This window comes from Asterias rubens, chromosome 19, assembly GCF_902459465.1.
Source record: "Asterias rubens chromosome 19, eAstRub1.3, whole genome shotgun sequence".
NCBI lineage: Eukaryota > Metazoa > Echinodermata > Asteroidea > Forcipulatida > Asteriidae > Asterias > Asterias rubens.
The window spans coordinates 6,837,664-6,845,543 of record NC_047080.1 but is presented as its reverse complement, the minus strand read 5'-3'; the positions used below and the strand labels follow the sequence as shown (position 1 = coordinate 6,845,543).

The 7,880-nt window shown below is 37.7% G+C and overlaps 1 long non-coding RNA gene across 1 annotated transcript; it reads right to left on the bottom strand.

Moving 5' to 3' along the window:
- Positions 1 to 5,162: 5,162 nt before the first annotated feature.
- Positions 5,163 to 7,332, bottom strand: LOC117303465. Its single transcript, XR_004520507.1, has 3 exons — positions 7,005 to 7,332; positions 6,038 to 6,127; positions 5,163 to 5,579 (listed from the first exon to the last, which is right to left on the bottom strand). It is a non-coding gene; the product is annotated as an uncharacterized LOC117303465 (long non-coding RNA).
- Positions 7,333 to 7,880: the final 548 nt, after the last annotated feature.

Genomic DNA, 7,880 nt, shown 5'->3' with positions numbered 1-7,880 from the left:
TTACTGTTCTACATGTATAATGTCAAGAAACGGTGTTTTAAACACGACTTTTCTTGTTTTACACTGATTTGTAGATATTGTTGAGTGGCTTTAAATCAGTTTAAATTGGTGAATGGTTTTAAACAGTTTGAATTAAGGTACAGCAGAAAAATAATAGTTACGGAAGTCATCATAACAAAAGCTTTCACAATTAACATGAAACATATGTAAAAGAAAGTTAACACAAGTTTAGTTTCTATATAGGGTTGTGGTTTGTTTGAAACAAAACATAACTATTGATATAATATGCGACTTTGAATACTTCTCTACATAGTGTTGAAGTTTGTAAATAGTGGCGAGACAATGTATAATGTGATAACACTTAAAACGAACTCTGTTCCCTATTTTCAAGATCGAGAATAAATCATTTTAAATAATTGCAAAGGCTATATTCTCCTCTCTTCAAGACAGTTTTAGTTTTTTACTTCAATAACATACTGGTGTCACAAATAAATCAATAAAACTTGATAATTGTACACAATATGCAGTTTTATATGTACGATTTTAGATAACTGTGAACCCAACTCATACAATTTAACTTGTTATGATAACTGCACTGTTTAATGTTTATTAGCGGTGACATTCGAGTTTCCGGGTTCACATTGAATTCAGAGCGACCGTGTGAAACAGGCAGTTTCTCATACGGGGATTTCCCAATAAAAAAAAACACCATTGTACAGTCACGAAATAATACTTTAAATGCCTTATACAATGAAAGTTAACCAAAACGGCTGCAAATTTGGTGCACAGCATTATTCGTTCACTTTACAAAAAAAAACACAAAAAAAAACACCTGTCACGTGCACGTTTGTCCTCTGTAACGAATTCGGTATAAATAGTTCATGTGTCTGTGGTGTAAGCAGTATGCTACATGCAAGTACATACAAGCACAGGCCACCAGTAGTGAGGCTGCATGTGTGTCTTATGGTTTATGAATGTTAATTTCAACTGTTTGGCAATCAACGAACTCTGACATCGTTGTGGGCGGTGAACATTTCCAAGAAACTTTCAAGTCTGGAGCCTTCTAGGTGAGTTGTGTTAATTTATTCAACATTCATTTGTAAAAAAAAAAAAAATTTAGGAAATATTCAGTATACTTGAAAGATTTGAGAAGTTTGAGAGGCGATCATCAGTCATTGCTGTATTTGTGCATGGAGTAATTTGTGCAAGAAAGGTCGAAAGAATAGTCGAGGCCCAGAGTGGAAAATTGGGAGATGTGGGGGTTGAGGAACTCTTCATTTAATGACGTCAGCGTAAATAGCATAATATTGGTGACATCATGACCTACATATTAATAATAAACAATAATGGCCAGCAGAGAGCAATGGTCAGTACACTTGGGGATCTGTGGTCGTGTCCATAGAGCATGGAGGACCAAACCTACATAACCGTCCATAAACGTACCGGTAACCCATATTTATGAATCTGTTAATACTCCAGAGGAGTTTAATTTGTATGAAAAGTGTTATTCTGCTATTAAAAAACTTTGGTTTATTTAGAAGGACTGAGTAATTAAGGGGTGGTAGGGCTTAATTATGTATTGTTATTAGTTGTTAACATATTATTATTATTGTTATTTTTATCATTATTATAAATATATATATTTTTTTTTTTGGGGGGGGCAAATGAAATAAATTATACATCGGCGCAAAAAACGCAGGGGAGTGTTGGAATTGTTATAAATTGAAGGCTCATGAAATGTTATCAACAAGTACACGCATCTAACAGTAGCAAAGTACCGAGTATTTTATATAACAACACCAAAATGAAATGCATGCCCCAACTAGCAACAAAATAATGTGTGATTCGATTATCTTAATTTGATTAAATCACTTTCAAAAAATTCAACTTATGAATGTTCAAACCTATTCCCGGCCGAAATTCGCCGGGAAACCAATACAAGGTGTGTTTTTGTTCAACAGAGTAATCATGTGCGAAAATAACTTGTCGGAACATAGGGGTGTCGGAACATAGGGGTGTCGAAATATAGGGGTGTCTGAACATAGGGGTGTCGGAACATAAGGGTTCGGAATATAGGGGTGTCTGAATATAGGGGTGTCGGAACATAGGGGTGTCGGAATATAGGCTGAGTTATCGGAACATAAGGGAGTCGGATGGAATATAGGTGTGTAACCCGTTTTGGGACCGTGCCAGCACTATACGTAATACTAATGGGACAGTACGAAATGTGTCGGTGAAAACTCAATGTCAAAATTGTTATTATGCCTTTTAGTGACCACAACGTTTTATAGTCCTGGGTGCAATTACATCAAATATTTAAATATATCGGCGGTGGTCCATTAAAAAAGGTTCACATTAAATTAAATTTAACTTGTTTTAATTGTTATTTAATTACCATTTAATTTGTAACATTTTGTGAATAAGTTGTTGAGATTGATGACCCCCAAATCATGCTACATGGAGTTAGAAAAAATGGACGAGCGCGAAACCGAACCCCTCTCAATTCATGTAGGTACAACAGAAACAAATATTATTAATTATAACACCCCTTACCAATATTCTGCTTTTTCATTGGTTTAGAGCGCGTCACATGATATGTCTTAGTTTTACTAGACGACGGCCGTGTGATAGTGCATCGGTTTGCCGTGTGATAGTGCATCGGTTTGCCATGCGCTAGTCCGAAGACTATCACACGGCATGCAGAACCCAGACGTCCGTTGCGTATACGAGGATGATAGATAATAGTCTGTAACAATTTCGGATTACATGACACAACATGCAGCACAGCTAAAGTTTTTCGAAATCTGTATTCGCATCGTCCGTGGATTGTAGCATTCAGGTCTGTAACTAATAGTACAGTATTAGAAATGTGTGGGTGTTATAAAACAAATATTGACTGCTTTTACTCGTGCAATGGTTAAAACTATGACTACCTCGGTGATCCCCGGAGCGTTCTATTAAGTAGAACGCTCCGGGGATCACCTCGGTTTAACACTTTAAACTCTGTTCCCTCCTCTGTTTTCAAGATCGTGAATATACCATACTAACGGCAAAAGCTATTCTCTAGTCTCTTCAAGACATTTTTTACTCCAATAACATACTGGTGTCACAAATAACTCAATTGATCACGATAATCATATATGCAGTTTTATATTTAAGATTTATAAACTGAGAACCAAACTCATACAATTTAACTTTTTCAAGATAAATGCACTGTTTAATGTTTAGCTTGACATTCTAATTTCCGGGTTCACATTGGATTCAGGACGGCCGTGTTTAACAGGCAGTTTCTCATACTGGGATTTCCCAACGAAAAAAACATTGTCACGCAAAAAAGATCACTTTGAACTTTTTAAATGCCTTATACAATGAAAGTGAACCAAAACGGCTGCAAATTGGCACACAGCATTATTTGTTCACTTTACAAATCATATTTTAAAGCTTCATTGGAAGAGACGTGAAAAAACTGGCCGATAACAATTTCCTTGCAAAGAAAACATTTGGAACCATTCTTGTTTATAAAAGGTGAATAATGCCCCTGTGGCTTCGCAACTCGCGTGGGGCACTGTGTGTTCTCCCGTTCCAGTCGCTCACCTCGCTTGGGACCGCGGTTCTACGAAGCTGTCCAAGCAACAAGGGCCTTGAGAAAAGGCTAACCCAACACATGAACGCTTGTGTCAGTTATCTATACTATTAAAAGCGTAACCCGCTCCATCTTCGATTGAAATTAGAAGGTCCAGTGGCATGGCATCCTTGCCGAATTCAACAACATCGTTGTGGAATTCAACACGATTGTGTCGTTTTAAACGTCGCTTTGCAAGTCTACAAAACCCTGACCCGAACTCCCACTTACGAGTTGTCTGATTGGAGGAAGTTTGGGCGGCGACCGTGTGTCAACCACTGGTCGATGTTGTTATCAGACTTCCTACACTGTTAGAACTTTGGGCAAAAAATTGCCCAACTTATTGCCCACGTTTGGTACAATAGTCAGCTTCAACATCTATTGGGCAATTATAGCCCAACGGTCGTTGGTCAATGTCATTGCTTAATGATTGAGCAAACGACCTACACACAAGTTGGGAATTTACTTCTGCCCAACCTTTGGTTTGTTTAGTATGTCCAAGGGTGGTAATAATAAGTCTCCCAATTCTTGGGTAGTAACGTTACACACACGTTGTATAACCATGTTTCCTCAATATTGGTCAACCTTTTAGAATAACTGCTTAGTAGTTGGAATATGACTATGCAATAGATGGCAACCGTGTATCATGATAATGACCACTTGGTGGTAAATTTCCGTTGGTTTTGTAAATTGTTGGGCACAAATCCATTACTAAAGCTCAGTTGTTGAGACTAGATTGAACCAAGTTATTCATCCAACAGTTGAGTAATTAGCACAAACATTAATGAAAGACTTCAGAAAGTACTTCTTTGCTTTTCCTTTTTTATTTGTGAACATCAAACAAGCAATGAAACAAAGTTTTTGCACAAATAAATACAAACATAGGCTATATTACTCATAAAACCGTTAAAGCTGCTGACTTAAACACCCCATCCCCCAGAAAAAAATCAACGGAAAAAGCCTGTTTGTTTCAAACTAAAACAATTTTTTTGAATCTGCTTCTTTTGCTCTCCGACTACAATATGGCTGCCTAAGGATCAACTTGTTAGGTAGCCTTATATACTTGTAAATGGGTTCAGCAGACATTGCTGCAGTGACTTTCAAAACAATGAGAGGTATTGTGTAAAGCAAAGTACTTCAATTTGATGACACTTGCATGACAAGTCAGACAGGTCGGACGTTACTGGGATGTACACTTTCAAAATGTAATATATTTACTCATAACATTGTTTCATACCAAAGTTAAGAATCTGCTTCTCTTACACACCATCTATAATAAGACTCCCTAAGGATCAACTTGTTGGGTAGCCTTACATAATTTTAAATGGGTTTATAGCAGATATTGCTGCAGTGACTTTCAAAACAAAGATTATTTTGTAAAGCAAAGTACTTTCTAAACAAAATACAAACAAGAGTTGTAATTTTTTTGACAGGGACTTACACTTTTAAATTGTATTATGTTTACTAATGAAACCTTTAAAGCTGCTAACTTATACACATACCCCCCCCAAAAAAAAAAAAAAAAAAACAACAACAACAACAACATGTTTTTTCAAAACAAAGTTTTATAATGTGATTCTCTCACACACCGACTACAATAATTATAACTTGTTAGGTAGCCTTTTAACTTTTTCGATGGGTGCAGCATTACTGCAGTGACTTCCAGCACGTTTTAATGTGCAAGATAAGCCATTAGACCTCTCAGTGTGGCGGTTTCTCTCAATTGCACACCTTGCTGGCTGAACGCACACGTTTCAAAAAAAGTCCATACCCCTGGCACTGAACTTGGTATTTGCAGTCCAGCACATAGTGTGCCTTGTAGTACACATCTACTGCTTTCATGACTGATGTTTGTGGAAAAGCATTTGACTCCAGATCAGCGCTGCCTAATGATAGCACAAAGGGCTGGGGATGAAGCGTTGTGTCTATCCTTCAGGTAGTGTGGCATTATGATATCCTGTGGCATAAAAAGAATAATTAATAAAACTTGTTAATGTCCTAATACTCAGTTCTTAAGATATAGCGCCTAATATAACATTCAAATGTCAAGTAAAGTGATCATTATTATTTTATTTAACAAGAGGATATACAGAGTTATTTTTTTGAGTTATGAGAGCTGTTTAAAGCGCCTTGTTAGGGTTTACAAGGTGACGGCACAATCTGAAGACAACCACGCACGAACACCAGGACAGATCCGTATACTGAGAAGAGTAACAGTAATTTACTAGAGACATGTGTGTTACTATTATTTTGTGTTGGGTTTGTAAGAATTGTAATTATTTCTGAAAACAAATGATTCATGAAATTGGGTTTTCAAAACATACTGGAGTCATTTAAATAAAACAAATTCAGATAACAGTGACAAATAGAAGACCAAAGCAAGGCTGCTCGTTTTCAGAGAAATTCATCACTTACCCGTTTAGTGTCGATGGATGATTTTGGGAATAAGTTGCAAATTATCTGCCTCGGTCAGCACCTTCATTGCCTGCATGTCAATCTCATTATCTGTATGAGTTGTAAACAAAAATAAATTTAATTGCAAAGCTGTTACGCATGGGCATAGCTATCCTATCTTAAAAGTAGCTGTGTGTAACTATGCACTGCTTCCAATACTCTTAAAACTAGTGTCACTTTGGTAAATTTAAGGGTCCTTTTTTTTGCTTTGATTTTTGTGTTCACTTTTTATCAAGAAGTGATCATTTTGTTTCCAAATTGTCAGCATCAGGGAAAAATAGGGACATACCCCGGACCCAGGTAAAACAGTGTCACGTACCCCCACTGCTTGGTATAGGAGAACATGCGCCCACTATTTAGGGAGAATATAATTGGCGGTGCACATGTACCCAACCCTTGGGGAGATCAGGAACATGTAACCCAACTTTTTTAGATCAGTAAGCAAACAGTTGGGCAAGATAATAGCATGTACTCAACGTTTTGGAAGAACAGAACCGATTACCCATTTTCTAAGGAGAAAATACCAAATCTTTGGAGATAATTAACAAAGTTTTCCCATTCCTTGAAGAGGCCTACCAAACCCATGCTGTTTTAATTGCTACATACATTACATGTTCACCCAAGTTCATCTACATGTTTTATATCAAGGGATATTATCAATCAAAGTTAATGATAAGGGGGTTAACTAAGGACACTATTGGACGTTATATAGGCTACTACTACTACTACACAAGGGCTAGGCATGGCTCTGCGTGTGGCGTCGTGTGTGTGTTGTGTGTCGATGATGTCCCTGAAACTGCGATAACGTGCGGTAGGCCATGCATTCACAGCTCAAGCCGAGTTTTCGGACAGGCCCACACGTTCTTGATCTAAATCATAATAAGAACATGTACTTTTAAACTTTAGAGATACATTTTTCAATTCTCACCTCAGAAAACGTCCGTTAGGGAGCTAACGCCACACTCCTCCAGTAATCTCAACACTTGGTGGTCAGCCATCATCGACGTCGCATTATAACTTTCATGACTTGGTAATGAGCGCGTGTGCGCACGATAACAAAGTTCACAACAAAATGGTTAACGTCACACCCTTTCACGCCATAATGCCCATCTGCCGGGAGTGTTTCTCCAATTTCTACCCAGAAATTCGTGGTTGGATAAATCTAATAAACAATACCAATTAATTGGACAATGTTTATCCAACAATTGTTGTTTAAACTATACTCAACGTTGGTAACTTTTTTATCTTAACCAACCCTAAAGTTTACTCAATAGTTTAACAAAAATTTCCCAACAAATCACAAATGGCGTTTACCCAGCGATATTTTGCCCAGCTTTTTTAACAGTGTAGAAATGTTTATGACAGGAGACTCATTGGACAGTGTTTCGCAGATGATTCTCCGGATTGGTTCACTCATTGCCCCTTGCCCGCCCACCCGGCGTCGATCCGCCCTTTTTGGTCGGGTTACTTTCGTGTTGTGCTAAGCATGGTTCTCCGGAGTGGTTCATTCATTGCCGTGCAGGGGGTCGAAGAGGCTGGGTGACAGGACAAAACCCGAAACAAATCTCACGAATTTGCATTGAATGAATGAAGTAAACTCAGATTGATGTTTCGCAGGCGACCGACCATGTCAACCAGTGGTCGATGTTGTTACCAGACTTCCTAGATATCTTTCTGACAGGTGACTCATTTGTTGAAAAGATTAAATGGAGAATAATTTATAAAAAAGCATTGACTTCCAAACACCATGACAAGCGGACAAGGATGGGATCAAACGGAAGCTTTATAATTTTGGAAACATTGG